Source organism: Durio zibethinus, chromosome 7, assembly GCF_047325235.1.
Source record: "Durio zibethinus cultivar Kanyao isolate XHJ-2024 chromosome 7, ASM4732523v1, whole genome shotgun sequence".
Classification (NCBI taxonomy): Eukaryota; Viridiplantae; Streptophyta; class Magnoliopsida; order Malvales; family Malvaceae; genus Durio; species Durio zibethinus.
Window position 1 is genome coordinate 27,021,306 of NC_143168.1, and position 23,456 is coordinate 27,044,761.

Here is a 23,456-nt window from a genome sequence, read left to right on the forward strand (position 1 = left end):
AAAAATAATTTAATTAATATGATATCACCAATATCATATCAAAATTAAAAAAAAAATTATAAAAAATTTAAAATATTTTAAAATATTTTTAAAAATTATAAAAAAAATTTAAAATTCAAAAAACATTCAAAAATTTTTTAAAAATTAAAAAAATCTAAGAAAATTCTAAAAAATTTTAAAAATTTTTTAAAAAATCAAAATTAAAAAAATCCATAAATTTTCAAAAAAATTTTGAAAAATTCTTGAAATGGTCGATGATTACCCTTACATTGCCATGGAAACCAAGTTTCCAAGCATTGTATTGCATCCCGTGGTCAATTTCAAGAACAGCTATGAGTATAACAACCAAACTTTGAAAGACAATGTTGATAGGTTAAAGTTGATTCAGCTGGGTCTTACGTTTTCGGATCATGAGAAAGGAACCTTGCCTACATGTGGAACTGATAAGTTTTGCATTTGACAATTCAATTTCGGTGAGTTTAATATCAACGAGGATGTGTTTGCTAATGATTCTGTCGAGCTTTTGAGGCAAGATTTCAAGAAAAAAAAACAATGAGAAGGGCATTAAAGCAATGAGGTTTGGTGAGCTTTTGACGTGTTCATGTCGTAATAGTTTTGAGACTGTCAAACGTAAAGAATTTTAAAAATCGAAAAAAATAAAAGAAGTCGTCATCAATCTTTTTTATGGTATGATTGGTCACCTAAAAATTTATCTTTTTAACAAAACTATAAAAAAAAATTTTAGGTTTATCAAAAAGATAAATTTTGGTTTATAAAAATCATATTGAGTTCAAGAGTCAGTACGTGTAGGAAAGGATTAGCACCCCCACAACGCCCATAAATTGATATCACTTCTTTATGTGCTATTTTCGATGTTGGATGAGATAGTTTTAATTTAAAATTTAATAATAATCCCTTTCGTTTGAAAAAAAATTTTGCTAAAACTCTTTATTTAAGAATATTGAGAAAATTTTTAAGTTAAAGAATTATCTTCAAATTCTCCAACATCTAAGTAGAATTTAAAATAATCATTTTCACTTAAAATTTAACACAACAATCCTTAAAATGAAATAACACTCTTTATAAAAGATAATTATTGGTAACTCTCTAACATCTAGGTAGAATACCAAGAATTATTTCCTTCATAATGTTATTTTTATTTTATTTTATAATATCACAAATATTTTTTTTAAAAATGTATTGTCCTTTTTTATTATAAAACACTTTATCATCCTATAGTAAAAATTAAAGACAAAAGAGTGCAAATGACTGCCAATGATAACATGTTAATGTATGTATACCAATGAATATTATGTATGATGAAATGCAATTTTAAAATCGGGTTCTTAAGTATAATGAGACCACCCTAACTCTCTAACATCTTGGTAAAGCTTAGGTGTGACTATTTATATTTAAGATCTCAATTTACTATTATACTTTTTATTTATTAATCTCATTATTAATGCGAATTAAGAATTCATGTGAAAAAACTTAATGAAATAAAGTTCCCTAAATACTCCATCATCTAGGCAGCATTCAAAAACAAATCATTTCATGTGAGATTTTCACACGTATCCTTAAAGTTTCGAAATAGATTTAGGGTATAGGTTTATGACTTGCACAATTTTTAGGGAATGATTAGGGGGTGTATCCTAAATTTGGGGTTTAAACTCTTCTGGGTCTGGGATTTTGGATTTTAAAGTTTTGGATTTTAAGATTCTGGATTTTGGATTTTAGGATTTCAATTTTATGGTTAAAGAAAAAGCGAACATTTTTAAAAATTTTCAACATCTAGGCAGATTTTTGGAGCAAGTTCAATTTTTATGAATTTCAAGAAAATAAATTTTTATTATGAAGAGTTAATATTAATTTATTTAGTTTTAATATTATTTATTATTTTTAATAATAATTTCTTAATATCTAGGCAGAATTATCATTTTTTAAAACATGATTGTATTCTCTCCAACATCTAGGTAGGAAAAAGTTTTTTTTATATTATTATTATTATTATTATTTTATGCATATTTTATTATTTTTTATTTAATACTTGGATTATTAAAAAAAATTAATAGGAATTAAAAGTTTTTAAAAAACATTTGAATTTTATTATTGTTATTGTCATTTAATTATTATTATTGTTAATTATTACTATAAAATAAAAAATATTTATTTTAATAAACTCTAAAAGTTTTAAAGCATGCATAAGAAACAATAATAATAATGTTAAAAATGATATAAATAAATAATATATAAAAATAAAAAAAATTTTAAAAAAGAGTTTTACCTGAACCAGACCGGTCAATGGTTCAGTCAACACCAGTTTGGTTGGGCTAAAAACAGGGGCGGTTCGATAAGCAGTTTGGTTAAGTCGATTGAGTGGCGGTTCGGCTAGCAGTTCGACTGAGTCGGTTCAGGGTCAATTGAAGGATAGGTCACCAGGTCAGTTGCGTGGATCTCTGATTGGGTTCGGGTAGACGAGTGGATCCTCCTGGGTCCAATACCACGTTGTTTTGGGCTTTGTTTTTCTTATATAAAAGTCAAGTTTTTTTTAACTCATTTTTTCACCTCTCCAGAAAAAAAAGTTTTCAATTTAGAAGCTTTCTCTGGCTTCACCAGAGTCTGGTGTACTGTCATCGCGTCGGTCGCCATATGGGTCGTCATCGATGGTCGTCGCCGGTGATCGCTGGTGATCAAAAAATTTCAAAATTCACCGAAAAGCTCTTTTCGACCTCTTAAGCTCAGATCCACTATCCTTTTCGTGAGAAATAGCCTCAATTGGCATAGATCGGGGTTTGAAATTTTTTGTGTTCTTTTTTTTTTAAGATTAGCTAATGATCTTTTTTTTGTGCAGGTGGCTTCAGCGTTGAGGCTCCTCCTTAACGAGAGGACTGTGTTTTTTTTTTTGTTTTTATGGATTTGTTTTGGTTTTTTTTTTTTTATTTTCTGATAGGTGGGGATGGGGAAATGTTTGGGTTTCTAGGAATGGTTTTAAGCTTCTAGGTGTGGAAGTTTTTGTGTTTTTGGAAATGGAAGTGTGTCCTAGAACTTGAAAGGGGATGAAGCTGAGTTCTTTATAGGGCTAGGTATATGTTCGGGACAGTAGGTGGTCTAGGGGTTGTAAAGGGTGGCTATAGGTGTCCATAGGGCAACTGTAGGGCTCTAATGAAGGGGTGGCTGGTCTAGCGACTGGTCTGGAGGCTGGTTTGGTTAGGTCATAAGTGTGACTGGTCTGATGAAACTGGGATGGTTGGTTTGATGGGACTGGATAGCGACGTCATACACCAATCCCATGTTTTCTATCTTTTTTATTTTTTATTTATTAATTGTATTTTTTGTTTAATTAATAAATATTAAAGTAAAAAAATAAAATAAAATATAAATATAAATATGTTTTGGGCTTAAAGAATGAGATTGGGCTTCGCCTGAAGCCTAATAGAGTCAAAATTGAAATCAGGCCTAGGCCTGAAAACTCAAACACACGATGAACTTTAAAATGAGACTTGACTAAAAATCAGATAAATTTGGTGTCTACAGCTACCCCTTTTTGTACATTACTGAGAATCAGTAATATGGCAAAGATAAAGACATCAATTTTGTCTGAAGCTAAAAAATTTTGTTTTGTTTTTTCTTTTTTGTTGTTTTTTTTTTTTGTTACCATGAGTCAAAAAATTAAGATGATTGGGATTAAACCACGAGTCGATGAATAATAAGACCATGATCGAACTACGAGTCAAAAAATAATGACCATCAGGATGAAATTGCTACTTAGAAATAAAGAGATCGATATTGAACCGCTCGTCAGAGAAGCTGAAGAGATCAGGATTTAATCGCGAGTCGAAGAATAATAAGACCATGATTGAATTGCGAGTCAATGAATGACGATGATTGGGATTAAACCGTGAGTCAAGAGAATAAAGACAATCGGGATTGAATCACAAGTTAATAGGATAAAGACGATTGAGATTGAACCACGAGTTAAGAAAACAATGATTACTGGGATTAAATAGTGAGTCAAGAAATCATAAGGACTGGGGTTGAACCGCAAGTCCAAAGGATAAAGATGATTGAGATTGAATCATAAGTTAAGAGGATAAAGACGATTGGGACTGAACCATAAGTAAAGAAAATAATAACGACCAGGATTAAATCGTGAGTCAATGAATCATGAGGATTGAGGTTGAACCACGAGTCAAGAGGATAAAGACGATCAAGATTGAATCACGAGTCAAAAAAATAAAGAGACTGGGATTAAACCGTAAGTTAGAGAAATAATAAGGATCGAGATTAAACCTCGACTTAAAAGTAAAGAGATTGGGATTAAACCGCAAGTAAACAAAAAAATAACAGAAATAAATAAATAAATAAAGATAATCGGGATTGAACTGCAAGTCAAAAGATAAAGGGACTGAGATTAAATCACGAGTCAATGAATAACAAGACGGGGATTAAACTGCGAGTCAAGAAATAATGTGATTAGGATTAAATCGTAAGTTAAAGAATAATGAGATCGGGATTAAACCATGAATCGAGATAATAAATGTGACTAAGACTAAGCTGTGAGTTGAACAATAAAGGATTGGGCACTTTATAGGTTGATAGTTTCAATTCTAAGAATCGTGCTAAAGATAACATACCATCTTCAAGGTCATCATCTTTGTTTTTTTTTTTTAAAAAATGCTGATTCTTCCTGATGTTTCATAAAGAAACCTTTTATGCAACTTATCAAGAGATATGTGATGTATGCAATGATTATGATGAATGAAAAGACAAAGATGTAATCAATGAATTATATCATGTGTTTTCATCCAAGTTAATTCAAGTTTTTGATTCAATTCTTTCAAACTTTAAGAGCTGTTTCCAGTAGTCTCATCTTTTTAAGACTTTTGATTTTCATCCAAAAATCTTCATCTTCTGATAGACCTATTTGGCTTTTAGTTACTCTAAAATCTTCTTTGAATTCTTTTTTTATCTCTTCTCTTTTCTTTATTTTCAGTGATTAATCAATTTCATTTTATTCTTTCTGACCCTGTATCATTATTTCTGTCATCCTTATATTGCATTCTCTTTTCGAATGATGCATTGGTCTATTATGAACTTTATCAATCATTATCTTAATTTTAAATGATAAATGCAATGATTTCAGGTTCAAGGTCAGTAATGGGGTATTTTGGATTTAGAAAGATAAAGATAAGCTTTTTGGGACACAAAGAATAGTTAACTCAAAAGTATTTCAAAAATCGAATATCAATTCCCTAGATAATGAACATTTGAATGACCTTGGCCTACTCAGATTAGATCTTTTCCAAAAACACGTTACATTTGTGATTTTATCACGTTTGATTTCATACAACCAATCATTGCCCTATATCTATAACTAATGAGAACTTACCCCTAAAAGTCATCTCTCTTAATTCTGGCAACGATTTGTCCATTTGGTGCCACTCCTTCATTCTTTGAAGGATTTTTTTTTAGCTCCACCTTTATTTAAGCTACATTTTTAAGTTTACAGCTCAAATGACCACTTTTTGGTTCAAACTGCCTTTTCGGGTTTTCAGTCTGAATCATCTCCCTTTTTTTATTTTTTTATACATCTTTTTTTTAAGTAAAATATTTCTTGACAGTGTCTAAATTCACAAGATTTGGTAATTTATCACTATCCATTTCTGTAAGGATCAGAGCTTTGCTAGAAAATACTTTTTTTACCATATATGGATTTTCCCAATTGGGCGTCCATTTTTCTCTATTGTCATGTTGTTATAGCAAAACCCTTTTCAAAACCAATTCACCTTCATGAAAACTTCGAGATTGTATCTTCTTGTCATGTGCTCTCTTGATTCTTCTTTGGTACATTTGTCAATGGCTGAGTGCCGAGAGCCTTTTCTCTTCAATAAGATTCAGTTGCTTGAAATGATCTCGAACCCAATTTGCTTCATTCAATTTTACCTTCATCAAAATTCTCAGAAAAGGAATTTCTACTTCAATCGGTAGTACAGCTTCCATCATATATACTAGCGAAAATGGGGTGGCCCCCATGGAGGTTTGAATTGATGTTCTATAGGCAAGTATGGCAAAAGGTAACTTTCATTGCACCATTTATTTTTAGGCGATATGGTGCTAAATGATGATGCTTTATCTTGAACTATGCACACAATTCTTTCATCATTTTATTGTTTAAGTGGCTAGCATTATCTAAGATGATTCTTTTTGGGAGCTTATACCGATATATTATCTAAGATGAATCCGCACACTACTGATCGTGTGATACTAGCGTACGAAGTTGTTTCTATCCTTTTGGTAAAGTAATCGATTATCACAAAGATAAAGCGATGCCCATTTGAAGCTTTTAGGGTTATGGGTTCGATCATATCCATTCCTCACATAAAAAAAGGCCATGGTGGTGTCGAGACATACAGTGAGACTGAATTGGAATGAATTTTATTTGTATAAATTTGGCATTTATGGCACTTTCTGGTGTAATTGATACAATCATTTTCCATCGTAGACCAATAGTAACCTGCTCTTATAATCTATTTGGCCATTATATTCCCATTAGCATGTGTTTCGTAAATTCTTTCGTGTACTTCTTCGAGAATCATTCTTGCTTTGATAGTGTCTACACAACTTAGCAAGATCTAGTTTCAACTCTTATTATATAGGATTTCTCCATCAAGCACAAATCCTGCTGTTAATTTTTAAATGATCCTCTTATCATTTTCTAAGGCCTGCTCTGGGTAGTTTTGGCACTTGATATACTGTATAATGTCATAGTACCATAGTTATCGATTTACCTCTTCTTTCACGTTCGAACAATAGGTTGGTGAATTTTTCATTTATACTATGATAGGCTAGATTCTCGTACTATCATTTAACTTGAACATTGTTGTCAAAGTAGTCAAGGCATCAGCAATCTGAATTTTTTTTTGAGAAACATTTTGAAATTGGATCTTTTTAAAATGTTTCATCAAGCCGATTATGTGCCTTTAATATAACACTAGTTTCGGGGCCATGGTCTTCCATTCACCTTTTAGTTGATAAATTACCAAGGCTAAATCCCCATATACTTTTAATGTTTCAATCTTCTTTTCAATGGCCATTTGTAACCTCATGACACATGCTTTGTATTTAGCAACATTGTTTGTGCAATTGAAATCTAACATTGCAGTACAGAGGTAATAATTCCCTTATAAGGATATTAGCCATGCCCCAATGCCATGCCCTATTATACTGGATGCCTTATTAAAAAACATCTTCCACACTTTTCTTACAAGCTTTTCATTTTCGTCTTGCAAGATCGCCATCAAGTCTTTATTTAAAAACTCAAACTTCATAGGCTTGTAATCTTTTATAGCTCGATACGCAAAAAAATTAGCTATTACGCTCCCTTTTATGAACTTTTATGTCACATACACAATATCATATTTCGAGAGCATGACTTACCATCTCCTTATCCTATCTGATAGAAATGGTTTTTCAAAAATGTACTTGAAGGGATCTAATTTTGATATCAGCCAAGTCGTATGATAGAGCATATACTGCCTGAATCTACGAGTAGTCCAAGCTAGGGCACAATATATTTTTTCTATTTGGGGATACTTGGCCTTATATTCTGTAAACTTTTTACTCAAATAGTAAACAACGTGCTCTTTCTTGCCTGTTTCATCTTTTTACCCCAATACACATCATTTTAATTTTTCTTGATTAGTTAGATATACAATTAACGACCTTCCTACAACTGGTGGTACTAACACTGATGGGCTTGTCAAATACTCTTTAATCTTTTCAAAGGCATTTTGGCATTCTTCATCCCATTCACCAGGATTATTTTTACTAAGTAACTTAAAGATTGGATCGCATTTTGAGGTAAGTTGAGATATGAAGCAAGAAATATAATTCAATCGTCCTAAAAAGCCTCTCACTTCCTTCTGCATGTACAGCACTGACAACTCTTGAATGGCTTGAATCTTATCAGGGTCTATTTCTATACCTCTTTCATTGACTATAAACCTTAGAAGCTTTTCAGATTTAACATCAAAGATGCATTTGGCTAGATTTAACTTGAGCTGGTATCTCAGTAATCTTTCAAAAAGTATTTTAAAATTAACAACATGATCTTGACTTTCTTAAAACTTAGCTATCATATCATCGACATATACTTCTGTCTCTTTGTGCATTATATCATGAAAAAAAATGACCGTCACTTTTTGATATATGGCACCATCATTTTTTTACCCGAAAGGCATGACTTTATAGCAAAATGTGCCTCACATTGTCACAAATGTGGTTTTTTCCATATCTTCACGAGCTATTTTAATTTGGTTAAAGCTAGAAAACCCATCCATGATTGAAAAAAGTGAAGTGTTTAACAGTGTTATCCATAAAGGTATCAATATGTGGCAACGAAAATTATCTTTTAGGCTAGCCCTATTCAAATATTGATAGTCTACACATATTCTAACTTTTTCATCTTTCTTTAAAACCGAGACTATATTGGCTACCCATTCAGGGTACTTGGCTACTTACAAAAAATCAGCATCAAATTGCTTCTTTACTTCCTCTTTTATCTTTACTAACATTTTTGGCTTCATGCGTCTCAACTTTTACTGTACCAATCAACACTCTGGGTTTTAAAGACAATCTATGCTTAACCACCTCCGTGCTAAGTTTGAGCATATCTTGATAGGACCATGCAAATACATCTATATATTCTTGTAATAAATTCACCAGTTTTTGTTTCTCAATCGGTGATAATAAAGTACCGATCCTAACTTTTTTCTTATTCTCATCGTCTTTCAAATTCAACATGTCAGTCAATTCTTGATGGGGTATTATAATTTTCTCTTCTTACTCCATCCATTTCAGTAGATCGTGAGGCAAATCATAGTTTTCTGAATTATTATCGTTATCAAGCTCGCTAATGTAAATCGAATTTTTAAAATCAAACCTGGTGTTATTGCCTTGGTCATCCATAATGTTCATTATTAGAAAACCTAAAAATGGGTATAATCATAAAGAAATATATATTGATCTTGGCAAAAAGAAAGATGATAGCTATGAAAAAAGAATGAAAAATGAAAAATAGAGAACACAGTATACATGAAATGCATTGCATCCATCATTTTATTAAGACAATGAAAATAAGCCTATACATTTAACCTCCGCATGCTCTTGGGCAGAAGCAATTGAAATTTTTGAGTTAAAAGGTTCAAAGATAACAAAAATGGTATACCATTCTCGGGTCTCTTAACCTAAAAAGAAAAAAAGATCTCTTTATCTTGCATGACTCTTTCATTTGCTTCAATTTGAAATCGAGAAAAGGCTTCCTTCAATCCTATTACTAGTTTTCTCTGTTCAACCTCTATTGATCTAGGATAAATATGCCCGCCTGAATAAAATGTTTTATACAAATAAGGGAACACCATTTCTTTATCAATCAAGTCTTGCCCTTTGAAGCGTGTCATTCTCTTTTTTTTTTCTTTTCTAGCATTATGTTCTTTTTATCAATAGCCATAGGCTTATAGCTTAATCCCCATTTTTCACCAAACGGGGTGCTGTTGCAATTCCTTGTAAAGCTTTTCGTAAGCCTTACCCAGCTTGCCAACCTTTGTCAATAGTCTTTTTAATCACCATATTTATTGTTTTTGACAATTGAGAGATCGGTATCTTTGACCCATCTCTGACATAAGTAGCATTTGCTACTTCAAAAGCTCTGAATGAACATTCGATTGCTTCTTCTGCAACCTCAACGTAAGGAATGGTTAAGGTTTTTGTTACTAATAAATCCTCCTTACCATTTACACATACTTGTTTCCCTTTTACGATAAATTTGACCTTCTAGTGCAGAGATGAAAGTATAACTTTGGTCGTGTGAATCCAAAATTTTCTCAGTAAATAACTATATGCATGAGTTATGTCCATCACTTGAAATAAAATGTTAAAGGTACAAGGATCGATCTATAATGGGATCTCTATATCGCCAATTACTTCTCTTCGTGCTCCATTAAACGTTCTTACAATCATATGACTATTTTACATGTGAGAGGAGTCTACCGGGAGTCTTGTCAACATCATTAGAGGTATGACATTAATGGAGGATCCATTGTTAATCAAAACTTTGGCCATAGTGTGGGTTTTATATTTTACAGTAATAAGCAAGGCCTTAACACTACATCGTCTTTTTGAAGGTATTTCATTATTATTAAAAGAGATAAAATTTGGGTCTATAATATTTTTGACTGTGTGATCTATCTTTTCAACAAAAATATTATGCTTGACATAAACCTGATTAAGTACTTTTAAAAAAGCATTCTTGTGTGGCTCTGAATTTAGCAATAATGACAATAAAAAAATACGAGCTGGTAGTTTATTCAGCTGATCTACCTCACTATACTCATTATGCTTGATGATTTTTAAAAACTCAAAGGCTTCTTTTTCTAACATCGATTTGTTGATTTACACTTCTAGGCTTGCTACTGGCTGAAAATTTTAATTTACCTTTATGTTTTCTTTTCTTATTTTACTTTCCCCTTCTGGCCCTCGCTGACATATTGAGAGTGTAAATCCGACCACTTTGAGTCATTCATTCTACTCCTGTTATGTTGGCAATATTTTTCATACCTAGATCATTCGAAGTCACATCAATCCCTTCTATCACAACATCATAATCGTACTTTTATGAGACTATTTTATCAGTTTGGTAAGAAAATGGATTGGGGACATAAATAGTTATTGGTGTCTTGGAAGAGGAAATGGTTTTCTCAGCTACGGGCTTTGATTTCTCATTATAGTAGACAGTGAGAGGTTTGGAAAAAAAGACTTGCTAGGATGCTCGCCACCTACTGTATTTACATTTTTTTCATCACATTCATCATAAAACTTAATGATGGCCTCATTCATCAAGCTCTGTAATATTTGTCTAAAGGTTTCACAAACTTGGATCGAATATCCAACCGTTTTTTCATGGTATTTGAAAAATTGGTCAAGGTCTTCATAACTTTCATTTTCATCCAAAAATAGCGTTTGAATCATACTTGTCTCACATAAACAATCATACAACCGTTCAAAAGGGATCTTTACTTTATCCACGTATCTTTTGATTTTCACATCTTTTTCGTTACCCACCATATCAATTTTTCTTTCGATGTGATCTGGCAAAGGGTTTTCACTCACACTTGGCTTGAATTTGGTGTCAAAAGTTAAAAGCCCATAATTTTATTAGACCCTGTACTTTATATTTAAATGCTATGCAATTTTCAGTAAAGTGTCATGTAACACAATAGTGATAATCGCACTTAGCGTTAGGGTCATATCAACTAGGGTAAGGTGGCTTTAATGGTTTCACATAAGAAGAAGTGATAAGGTGGCCTCTCACCAACTAAGAGTACAAATCGATGTAAAACATGAGAATTGGATCGAAATGAGGTCTTTCCTGATTGTTATTGTTTAGTGGGTTTCTTTGATTATTATTTTGGTGGGTTGATTGGGCGAATGGTTGGGTTAGAGATACGGGGGTGCAATTAGATGGTTGAGGGCTAAAGCTTGATCTACGCGGTAGTTGTTAGGGGTGCTCAGTAATAATATAATTACTGAAAAATTTGGTTGGTAGCAGGGTAATAGAGAGGGTATGATGGATTTGAACTATATGGGATAAAAGGACGATATGAAAAATTTTTGTAAGTGATAGCATGTCTCTCTTATTATTTTTTTTTTGAGCTCACTGTTTTTCTTTCGGTCCCTTCAATTTTACCACTTTTGATGACATTCTCTATCATTTCTTCCAAGATTACCATGTTAGAGAAGTTTTTCATGGTATTCCTCACCAACCTATTATAGTATGGGGTTTTTAGTGTGTTGACAAATAGCACAGTTATCTCTTTTTTAATTAGTGGTGGTTAGACCTAGGCCGTTGCATCTCTTCATCGATATGCATATTCTTTAAAGGTTTTCATTGATTTCTTCTCCATATTTTGTAATGACAACCTATCAAGGGTCATATCAATGACATGCTTATATTGAGTAATAAAGGTTTTGGTCAAGTCTTTTCATGTATGAATTTTACTTTGATCTAACTGTACTAACCATCTTACTGTTGATCCAGTTAAATTATCTTGAAAATAGTTATCATGAGTTTGTCATTCTGGGTATGATCTGTTATCTTTTGATAGAACATGATAATATAAGCAGAAGGATATTTTGTTTCATCATATTTTTCAAAGTTTAGGATTTTAAATTTAATCAGGATAACTAAATTAAGTACCAAGCTTAGCTTATTAGCATCAATAACCCCGCATATATAATTACTTTTTATTACTTTTGAGCTTCTCTTCAAATTGATCATACTTGTTTTGTATTTTTGAGTTTATAATGGGCTCTGACATTTCACAGGACTTTTCTTATTCAACTGGTTCATCAAGATTTGGTACTATGATAGGATCAGTTGGGATAGGCCTCACATTAGTATTCAAGTGGATCGATTGTTGGCTAGCAGAATGATTGACATAGGGGTATGGCTGCACACTTGGTGGGCATATATGTATGCCACAAGGAGCTTGAGCTTGGGCCTAAGGCAGAGTGAATCTTAGAGGATAAAGTGGTTCTTCAGTATTAACTTATTCCTCTATCCTTGATGCACCAGTAACTCATTTACCATTTGTCGTAACGGTTTTGTGTTTGCCTGACGAATTTGGAAACGAAAATAAAAAAATAAAAAAAAAACAGAGTCATCACCAATCTTTTTTGGCTAGGTATGATTGGCCACCTATTAAAACATATCCTTTTATGAAATCTTAAAATTAATCAAAATTTATTAAAAGGATAATTTTAGGGTTTGCGTAACGGTCTGGGTTCGGGAGTCGGTTACGTGTAGGGAAGGATTAGCACCCCCACAGTGCCTGTTTAAAATGGTACCAATTAACTACATGTTATCCTTTGATTTTGAAAAAAAAAAAGTCCCATTTTCAGTGTTTAAAAAATAATTTTCTTGATATTTTATTTATTAAAAATTGGTTTTTAATTTTTTTAATTATTGTTTCATTTTTATTTGAGAAAAATAAATTAGAACCTTTTTATTGAAATAATTCTTAAAATGTTCCAATATGTTGGTAACATTAGAAGAACTTTTTTCATCTAGAGATTTCTTAGGCATCGCTTTTCAGAATATTTTAGAATCTCATTCTTAGAGGCTCAAATTTATGTTTCATAAAACTTATGCCATGTATACAATGCAAATGATAATTTTGTTGATGCAAACATTTTATTTTTAAAAAAAAAAAATTATTAATTTTAATTTGATTTTTTTATTTTTAATTGAAATTTTAAAGAAAAAAAGAATTTTATTATATTGAATATTTTTTATAAATATTCGAATACACTAGTAATATTTTTAAAAAAATCTTCTCACCTAGAGATTTCGTAAAGCATCATTACTCGGAATACTTTTAGAATCCCATCATTGGATAAAATTTCCTTTTTCCTTATTTATATTATTATTTTTTATTATTTTATAAGATTTATTCTAAAATTAATATAAAAGCTTTTATCATAATTAATATTAATAAAATAATAAAAATTTATTTTGGTAAATTTAAACATTTTTACATGCATAAATATTAATAATGATAATTAAAATAACAAAAATAATATTTTAAAAAAATTTAAAAAATTAAAAAAAAAATTTTTTACCTGAACCGGATCGATCAACGTGCGATTCGAACCGACGGTTCGGTCTGGCATCAGCGGTTCGGTCTGGGTCGGTTCAACGGTTTGGGGCAATTCGATTTGGTCTGGTTCGATTCAGATGGATCGATCAGAGGCTGAAGGAGAAACGGATCATCGGGTCAGGTGCGCGGACCCCAGGTCGGGTCACGAGTTGACACGCGGATCTGGGTGTCTAAAATGGCGTCGTTTTGGGCGTTTATTAAAACGGTGTTATTTTGGCTATTGACAGCTTATATAAAAGCCAAATTGTTTTTTGGTCATTTCTTCCCTCATCTAAAAATCGCTCTCTCCTTCTTTTTTTTTTCAGGTCGACCTGGGGCCGGTGGCTATCCATCGTGATGGCCGCCGTAGTCCTCGTCGGCGACGAGCTCCGACCATCGTTATCGATGTCAAAAATTTTCAAAATTTCCCAAAATATTCCTCTTAACACCCTAAACATAGATCCAACCCCCATTTCACCTAAAAATGCTCCAAATAGCGTAGATCTAGCTTGAAAGTTTTGACCACAATTTTTTTTGTGTGTCATTTTTTTTAAACTGATTTTATTTTATTTTTTGTGCAGAGGCTCTCACTTGGCGTTGGGTTCCTTGTCGAATGGCGAGGATTGTGTTGATTTTTTTTGGCAGGATTCCCTTTTCTTCCCTCTTTTCATTCGGCCAGGAGCTCTATTTATAGAGCTCTTACCGTGTCTTATGCCTGAGTAGGTGGCACAAGACTCGACATGGGGGTGAGCACGAGCTCCTCACCCTTTTTTATTTTTTCTGTTTTATTCAGTGGTAGGGTAGGATAGCTAGGATAACATTTGTAAGGTATGGGAGAGGGATAGGGTATGGTGGGTAGGGCATGATGCCAGTGGTGCTGAGGAAGGCACCACTGCCATCCCCCATTTTTTATTTTTTTATTCTTTTTTTTGTATTTTATATATTTTTGGTATTTTATATTTTGGTTTTTTGGTATTTTTTTGTATTTTGTATTTTGTATTTTTTTGTATTTCATATTTTTGTTTAATTTAATAAATAAATAATAAAAGGCAGGCTGGGGTTTAAAAAATAAAATGGGTTTCAGGCCCAATCAAAATCAGACTTTAGGCCCAGTCGAATTGAAATCGAGCTTGAAGCCCAATTGAATTAAAATCGGGTTTTGACTCGATAGCTCGAGAATTAAAATTTGATAACTAAAACTTAATTAAAATCTGGATAAATTTAGTGTCTACATCGTTCAATGAACCAGTTAGTAGTTGTCTTAATTCAGCTATTTGTGCTTTGATACTTTGTTGTATCTCCATCACTCTTTCTCTTATTTTCTCTTGTGCTCTTTCAACTCTCTTAAATTTAGTTGCGTTCTCTTCTTCCATAACTCGAGCTTGAAAACGAGTATTATATCTATGCGGGATTGTCTAACTTAGATTATTCGACTTTGCTATTCTTGAACCGTAGTTTTTTAACCATGAATTAGAACGCATAATATAATATCATTGTTTATTATGTCAGTATTTACCTTTATTAAAATGCATGTATGGAATGAATGATATGCAAATTGTGGGTATTATTTTAGATCAATAGGAACAAAAAGAAACTTTCATTAACCATGAGAATCTTTATACATCATCCGATCATCCTTGCATTAAAACCATAAAAACATTTGATTTGAGCATATTGCTCTCTAGCTTCACACAAAAAGTTCAATAGTCTCTGACTGTAGCCTTGAGTCGGTACAATCTTTCATTCCAGTGCTTCTGCCTTTTTGACCATATATCTTGTTTTTCGGATAGCCTTGTAAATTTGAATGGTCAAATGTTCTATGTATTGTTGTCTCCTTAAACTTTCAGATCTCTATATTTCTCGAGCATCCACTTTCATATTGCAAGTGCGAGCCCAATAATCCTTTCTCTCTTATCATTCAGCTAAAATCTTATCTATGTGACTTTGATTGTTTGTCAACTAAAGCTTTAAGCTCATTAATTCTTGCTCTAAAGCCTTTTTCTCATTTTACAAATCGGAGTTCCTATTCTATTCATTCCTTAGTTTAATTTTTAGCTTTTTGGTTTCCTTTTGGCACTTCGCTACCTTTTTAAAAGCTCTTGAAAGTTTTTCTTTTCATTCATGCTGTTCTTTGGTGAGTGTAGAGATCACTTCCTTATTCTATCGAGCTTTATTCTTTCAATACTCCACCATATCTCTTAATTCTTCCATATCCTTCTTAAATCCCTTTAAAGGTCTACTGTCCAACCTCAATTTCTTATTTTTTTGATGCAGATTTTGCAAATCTTCTTTCAATACCTTTCGTTCCTTGGTCAACTTCTGTACTACATCATCTTTTATCATTAAATCATGTCTCAATTAGTTAACTTGATCCATCATAGTCATCTTCTCTTTCTTTAACTTTTTTCTTTCAATCTCAAACTCTCATTGCGCAATCTTAAAAGTTAACAATACTGGTATCAAAAGGCCTAATTTCATTAGACATTTTTTATCCTTCACGTAAAGTAACCTTCTGTAACATTATCTATAAATCTAGCTGGGCTCATTCAATTGACTTGCTTTCATGCTTTGATGATTTCACGAACCCTTTTCACATAATCGGGTGTCCTATAATCAAACTCGAGTGAACTGAGTCTATGACTCATAGGAATAAACTGTCGTGAGTCATATTATCTTTGAACTATAAGAAGTGCATAACTCACTACCTCCCATATTCCTAACAAAGGTACCCATGACTCATCTCCACAACTATACAAGATAGTCATAGGAAGCATCCATGGTGCCTTTCATGTTACATCATCACTAGTGAGTTCTAGAAAGAATGACATCCACTGACCTTTTGTCCAATCCCTTCTCTATTCATTGACAACAAACTCCTTAATGAGAATGAAATGAATGAAGAATGGTCGAAATGATACCTTTTCTTTTCTCCAAAAGTGGCTTGTGAGCCAAACAAAAAGTAATTGAGCACACTTCATAAATTGCCCATCACCCTTTCTTCAACAAAAATTAAGTGATCTAACAGTTTCTGCCAAAATATTTGGTGAAGAGTTGATTCCTTTATCCAATTGCTCAAAAAAGTCAATCACTGATGTTTCTATATGTCTTAACACCTTAGGAAATATCATCAATCCATACATGGCCAAAGCAAACACATCCAACCCTTGATCAATATCAATATACTTTTTTATATACTCGAACAGAAAAGCTGATGGAATAGTCTCAACCCATTCTTTTCCTTCTTGTGCTTGTCTATCTCTTCAACCTTTACTTACATGATCTTGGCTAGTTTTTTTTTTATATTAAGTGGTTTTCTTCTCTTTTCAATAGATCTTGTCTTGATTGACAAATTTGATCCGAAGTAAAGATGAATATTCTTCAATTATAGGGGTCAAGTCTTTTTGTTTAAAAACAAAGCATTGGTAAGATAGATCCCAAAATTCTATTGTTGCTCTAATCAGCTGTTCATCAATCTTTACTGACATGAATAGTGCCACATCCCCATATTTCTTGAAAAAAGATTTCTTTCTTTCTATTCCCCACTATTTCCAAATGACTTTCAATTTTGATATGTCATTTTGATTAAGATCCATGTGCACTGACTGTAGTAGCGACGGGATATGATCATCTACTAAATAATCTCTTTCTTTCTTCTGAGTACTTTTTTATTAGCTCTTAACCTCTAAGTAGCTCTTACACACAGATGACATCTCGTAGGTTTTCTAAAAGTTCTTTACTAAAGATTGATCCAAAACAATACCCTCTTAAGAAATATGATACCTATATGATGCATGCAGCAAAATTAAAGGCAACAAAAGAATTAAACAAATTAGTAATGTAAATAAAATAAATAAATAAAGAAGTAAATAAATAAATAAACATGTATATGACAGAACAGAATATATGGTGTCCCAATTTTAGGTAATTTTCTAAAGGACGGCATGGCTCTATCCTAAGGCTAGGCCTTACGGCTCACTATATGCCAGGTTAAGATTTACGTATCTAAAGATTCTCACTATTCCTCACATTATTGTCCGTTATAGACTAGTAAGGCTCCCTGATCCTTACCCATTACAGGCTACTAACGGAAATGGTTCAATCTAAGTGAAAGTATTTCGCTAGTAAATGCAGAGGTTATCACCTCACGAGCACGTAGCTACTTCACTTCCTCCTAAAAAGAATAGAGCTCGGATCTAGAGCTCATGCATGCAAATGAATATGTAAAATGTGTAAAAAGTGATGTATTAATCAACATAACATAAATAAATCATAACACAAAACCAAAATAAAGTAATAACTAACATACAATTTATTTTATTCATTAACTTCTATATTTGTGAAAAATAAAATAAAGCAATTAAATTAACTATCAAATAAAACTAATTAAATCCAACCATTGTCAATAACGCATAATGAAAATTTTAGCTTGACTCTCAACTAATAATCCCAGTGGAGTCACCAAACTGTTTAGGACCCCTAGACGTAAAAAATTTTAAAAATCAAGAAAAATAAAAAAAGTCGCCACCAATCTTTTTTTATGGTGTGATTGGCCACCCAAAAGTTTATCTTTTTAACAAAACTATAAAAATGGGTTTAAAGTTTATCAAAAAGATAAATTTTGGTCTACAAAAATCAAGTTGAGTCCGAAAGTTAATTACGTATGGGGAAAGATTAGCACCCCCATAATGCCTATAAATTGGTACCAATTCATTATACGATATTTTCTATGTTGGATGAAATAGTTTTAATTTAAAATTTAATAATAATCCTTTTCATTTGAAAAAAAAAATTTGCTAAAACTCTTTATTTTAAGAATAGTGAGAAAATCTTTAAGTTAAAGAATTATCTTCAAATTTTTCAACATCTAGGCAGAATTTAAAATAACTCTTTTCACTTAAGATTTAACATAACAATCCTTAAAATTAAATAACACGCTTTATAAAAGATAATTGTTGGTAACTCTGTAACATCTAGGTAAAGTACCAAGAATTATTTCCTTTGAAATATTATTTTTGTTTTATTTTATAATATCACAAAAATTTTTTTTAAAAGAATGTATTGTCCCTTTTTATTATAAAACACTTTATCATCCTATAGTAAAAATTAAAGACAAAAAGATGCAAATGACTGCCAACGATAACATGCTAATGTAAGTATGCCAATGAATATTATATAGGATGAAATGCAATTTTAAAGTCGAATTTTTAGTATAATGAGACCACCTTAACTCTTCAACATCTAGGCAGAGCTTAGGTGCAACTATTTATATTTAAGATTCTAATTTACTATTATACTTTTTATTTATTAATCCCATTATTAATACGAATTAAGAATTCGTGTAAAAAAACTTAATGAAATAAAGTTTCCTAAATACCCTATCATCTAGGCAGCATTCGAAAACAAATCATTTCATGTGAGATTTTCGCACGTTTCCTTAAAGTTTCGAAATAGATTTAGGGTATAGGTTTATGACTTGGATGATTTTTGGGGAATGATTAAGGGGTGTATGCTAAATTTGGGGTTCAAACTCTTAGGGTTTGGGATTTTGGATTTTAAGGTTTGGGATTTTGGATTTTAGGATTTTAATTTTAGGGTTAAAGAAAACGCAAACATCTCTAAAAATCTCTAACATCTATGTGAACTTTTGGAGCAAGTTCGATTTTTATGATTTTCAAGAAAATAAATTTTTATTATGAAGAGTTAATATTAATTTATTTAGTTTTAATATTATTTATTATTTTTAATAGTAATTCTCCAACATCTAAGCAAAATTATTATTTTTTAAAACACGATTGTATTCCCTTCAACATCTAGGCAGGAAAAAGTTTTTTGTTATTAATTATTATTATTTTATGCATATTTTATTATTTTTTATTTAATACTTGGATTATTAAAAAAAACATTAATAGGAATTAAAAGTTTTTAAAAAACATTTGAATTTTATTATTGTTATTGTCATTTAATTATTATTATTGTTAATTATTACTATAAAACAAAAAGTATTTATTTTAATAAACTCTAAAAGTTTTAAAGCATGCATAAGAAACAATAATAATAATTTTAAAAATGATATAAATAAATACTATATAAAAATAAAAATAATAAACAAATTTTTTACCTGAATCGGATCGGTCAACGTTGGTTCAGCTGGGTCGAAAACAGAGGCGATTCAGTAAGCAGTTCAGTTGAGCCGGTCGAGTGGCGGTTCGGCTAACGGTTTAGATGAGCTGGTTCAGGGTCGGTTAAAAGACGAGTCACCGGATCGATTGTGCAGATCTCGAGTCAAGTTCGGGTAGACGCGTAGATCCTCCTTGGTCCAATACGACATCGTTTTGGGCTTTGTTTTTTTTTTATATAAAAGCCAACTTTTTTTAAACTCATTTTTTCACTTTTTCAAAAAAAAAGTTTTCAGTTCAGAAGCTTTCTCTGGCTTCACCAGAGTCTGGTGTACTACCGTCGCGCATACCACTGTATAGGTCACTACCAGTGGTCGTCATCGATGATCGTCGGTGATTGAAAATTTTTAAAATTCATCGAAAAGCTCCTTTCAACCTCCTAAGCTCAAATTCGCTATCTCTTTCGCGAGAAATAGCCCCAATTGGCATAGATCGGGGTTTGAAGTTTTTTGTGTTTTTCTTTTAAGATTAACTGATGATCCTTTTTTTGTGTAGGTGGCTTTGGCACTGAGGCTCCTTCCTACGGGGATGATTGCGTTTTTTTTTTTTTTGTGAATTTGTGAAAATAGAGGTGTGTCCCAGAACTTGGAAGGCGAGGAAGCGTGGTTTTTTATAGGGCCGGGTATATGTTCGGGACAATGGGTGGTCTAGGGGTTGTAGAGGGTGGCTGTAGGTGTCTGTAGAGCAGTTGTAGGGCCTGGTGAAGGGGTGGCTGGTCTGGCAACTGGTTTGGTGGCTGGTCTAGTTAGGTCACAAGCGTGACTGGTCTGATGAGACTGGGATGGTTAGTCTGATGGGACTGAGTGGTTGGTCTAATGGGACTGGATAGCAATGCCGTACATCAACCCCCTGTTTTCTGTTATTTATTTATTAATTAATTATATTTTTTGTTTAATTAATAAATATTAAAGTAAAAAAATAGAATAAAATAAAATAAAATATAAATATAAATATATTTTGGGCATAAAGAATGAGATTGGGCTTTGGGTCTGGTTAGATCAAATTAGGCCTGAAGCCTAATTGATTCAAAATCAAAATCAGGTCTAGATCTGAAAACTTAATACACGCGATGAACTTTAAAACAAGACTTGACTTAAAATCGAACAATTTTGGTGGCTATAATTCAGAGATTATTTTGGATGATAGTGTGCATTGGGTTACTTTCCATAGTGTTTATGATTTAGGTTACTTGCTAAAGCTTTTGACTTTGCCATAATTTGCCAGATACCCAAGTTGGGTTCTTTAGTTTGATCATTGTTTATTTCCCCACCCTTTAAGATATCAAGCACTTGATGAAGTTTTGCAACAGTCTACATGGTGGATTGAACAAGCTTGCAGAATTGTTGGATTTGGAAAGAGTTGGGATTTGTCATCAAGCAGGTTCTGATAGTTTGCTCACATCTTATACATTCATAAAATTGAAAGAGGATTTCTTTAGTGGCTCTTTGGAAAATATTCAGGTGTGGTGTATGGATTAGATGATGAGATGGACAAAGTATTCATTGATAACGAAAAGTAATAAAAACCAAAAAAAAAAAAGAAGATAAAAATAGATTTGGACGACTCTTTGTTTGTCTTTACGAGTGCGTTCCATACCCACAGATAAATGTCAAAGGCTTTTTTTATTTTAAATATTTTTTAAGTTTTTGTGATTTTTTTTTATTTTAAAAAATTTTTATTTTTATTAAAATATTCATTTTTTGAATTTTTCAAGATTTTTTTGAAAAATTTTGGATTTTTTGAAAATTTTAGATTTTTTGAAAATTTTTAATTTTCCTTAATTTTTTTGATAATTTTTAAAAAAAATTTTGAATTTTTTTAAATTTTTTTAAAAAATTTTAAAATTTTATAAAATTTTTTTAAAAATATTTTTAATACTGATGAGACATTAATTAAAATTTTTTTATGTATTATTATCTTATTAAATATTTATGTTACATCAATATTTTTTTTTAATTATGTTAAGAGTTAAAATAATTTAATAAATAAATATATAGTTTAGGTATTTTATTAAAAAAATTTATTTATGTATTATATATTAAAAAAATATAATAAAAATAAAGTTTTAGGTAGAAAAAACAAATAAGTAAGAAGATTTTAAAAGAAGATAAAGCTGACGGAGCATAAGAAATAAGAGGGACGAGGGAGAGAGAGAAGGATGGTGGGGAAACAAAGATGTGACAGTAGAGAAGAGAAAAGCCAAGTGGGTGTTTAATTTTTACTCGTTCACGACTTCGAATTATTCTCATTGTTTTGTCTTATTTTTTTATTCATTTTCTTTTTTATGTCTTTTTTTTTTGTTCTTTAATATTTTTATGTTTCCTTTTTATTTTCTTGGATTGAACTTTAATAAAATTGACTTTTGTTATTCCAAACTAAGCTTCTCCCAAATAATTGAAAAAAAAAAACAAAAAAGAGAGAATCGAAATTAGAGAAAGTAAATTGAAGGTTTTCTTAAAAAAATTTGAGAAAAGATAAGTGTTTAGAGATTTTGTACTATAGAAAAACCAAACTGATTAGTGAAAATGAAAAAAAAAATTGAATTATTTTTTTATATGTATTTTTAAAAATTAATTTTAGGCTTTCAATAAAGAACTTAATATTTACAGATTGAAAGAACTTTTACAAGAACATTAGAGAAGAGAAAAGATTTAAGAAGAGAGAGGAATTGGATATATCTAATTACGTTTCATAAATTAATTTTACAATCCTCATTAAACCCATACAAAATGCATACAAAATTCTTATAACATTTTTTCTAAACTTTTTTTTACTATTTTATACTATCCTTTGTTGCATAATTTTGCTTCAAAATTAATTAAATTCCTTAATGTTTACAAGATTTTTTTGGTTTGCTTTGTCAAGTGAAAATAAAAATAAGTTTCTTTTTTTCTTTAGGTAATGATATTTTAAAGTCTCTAATGCTATTTCTTTATGTGATTTCAACGTGTCGTAGTGATTTATGAATATAGTTTGTTAATCCCAAAAATATAAATCATTATTTTTTTTCTTTACGTAATAATATAAATACCAAAAATATAATGATCAGTGCTCAGATGTATGTTGGCTAAAATAACTATTGTAGCTATTGTTACAAAATATACATTTGATTTTACATTGACATCTATAAATAATGTAAATTGTTTGTTGTTGAAATATATCAATATTTGTGGATAGTGATATCCAATTTTCGGGACCATGTTCTTAGAGACTAAAATGATGTCTTTCTTCAAAGGTCCATGAAACATTTTCTATATCAATTTTATCCCAGCAAAACATCTGCACATAATCTTACTTTCAAGTTAATTTCACCTCCTTTGCATTTTTTTTTTATTTTTTAATTTTATCTTTTTTTTTCTTGGCTTTCAGCTAAATATTTTGAAGATAATATCAAAAACATGCTGTGTATATATAAATAAAGGGTGTGACCTTAAAAAAAAAAAAAAAGCAAAAATTTTTACTTTAATCTGATTTAGCATGCTGAGTCATTAAATCCTTTGTGAAATTCACTAATCAAGATAGCGAAAGTCAAAAAGTAGAAGTTGGATACTACTGTTACGACCTTTTATCTTCTCCATGGCCTTTT

The 23,456-nt window shown here is 31.1% G+C and overlaps 1 pseudogene; it reads left to right on the top strand.

The window, feature by feature from the left end:
- Window positions 1-247: 247 nt before the first annotated feature.
- Window positions 248-21,389, top strand: LOC149518277 (putative CCR4-associated factor 1 homolog 7 pseudogene; annotated as a pseudogene).
- Window positions 21,390-23,456: the final 2,067 nt, after the last annotated feature.